Raw genomic sequence first — 1,092 nt, forward strand, 5'->3', positions numbered from 1 at the left:
TAAAAAAAAAAAGTAAAGTTTAATATACAGGTTCATATTCTATGACTCATAATCATAAACATATATCTATTTTAACCAATTGATCTTTAGGTTGTTTTATATTTTGCTCTTGAATATTTGAGCAGCTAAACAAATGCAAGGATCTTTTAAAAAATCAAACATGGTGCAGACAAATAATTTAGATTGTCTACTGTTATTTCAGGCATTTATTCAAGTTGCCTTGATACCACTCACTTTGGTAACAAGTATGTCATATTTAAATATGAATTCTTTCTGTAAAATTAATACACTAAGAGTCTACATCAATCATGTTGAAAAGTTAGTGAAAATGAAATATGACACTAATTCCACATCAGCTCATAAAGTACAATTGCTCTTAGAACCAAAAACTTTTAGACTTATATAAATAAATTCTGAATCCAGTTAGTCCATTGTTACAAACCTGTATGCAATGGCAATTTCCAATCATTAAGGCTTCTTTCACATGTCAAGGAGGTATGTGTTTCTTTCTCTCTCTTCTCTTCTCTTCTCTTCTCTTCTCTTCTCTTCTCTTCTCTTCTCTTCTTTTCTCTTCTCTTCTCTTCCTTTCTTTCTGTCTCTCTCTCTTCCTGCCTTCCTGCCTTCCTTCCTTCCTTCTTTCCCTCCTTCCTTCCTTTTCTTTTTTTTTTTTTTTCAGACAAAGCAACCCTTGGTTAACCTCACAGATTTCAAGGACCTTGTCAGCTTACAATCCCTTATTTTTTATTTTTTACACCTACAGCACCTGGTCTCCCTAGGTGGTCTCCCTTCCAAGTACTAACGAGGCCTGACCCTGCTTAGCTTCTGAGATCAGATGAGATCGGGTTTGTTCAGGGTGGCATGGCCATAGACAAGGAGGTGTTTCTAAAAAGAGATATTGTAAAGTGAGATAAAGCAACATAATACTTTCAGTCATTGTGTGCCACTGCTCTTCAAACTCATTTTTGTTTGTTTGTTTGTTTGTTTGTTTGTTTTGTTTTGTTTTGCCTTAGAACATACCAAAGTGTATTTGTGTACTGGCAAATGTTTACCAGATCTCTGGCAGGGGGACAGCGGGGAGTGCCATTTTGGAGA

The 1,092-nt window shown here is 35.3% G+C and overlaps 1 pseudogene; it reads right to left on the reverse strand.

Moving 5' to 3' along the window:
- Positions 1-751: 751 nt before the first annotated feature.
- On the reverse strand, positions 752-870 carry LOC111741121 (annotated as a pseudogene).
- Positions 871-1,092: the final 222 nt, after the last annotated feature.

This window comes from Pteropus vampyrus, unplaced genomic scaffold (genome assembly GCF_000151845.1).
Source record: "Pteropus vampyrus isolate Shadow unplaced genomic scaffold, Pvam_2.0 Scaffold73, whole genome shotgun sequence".
Taxonomy (NCBI): Eukaryota; Metazoa; Chordata; class Mammalia; order Chiroptera; family Pteropodidae; genus Pteropus; species Pteropus vampyrus.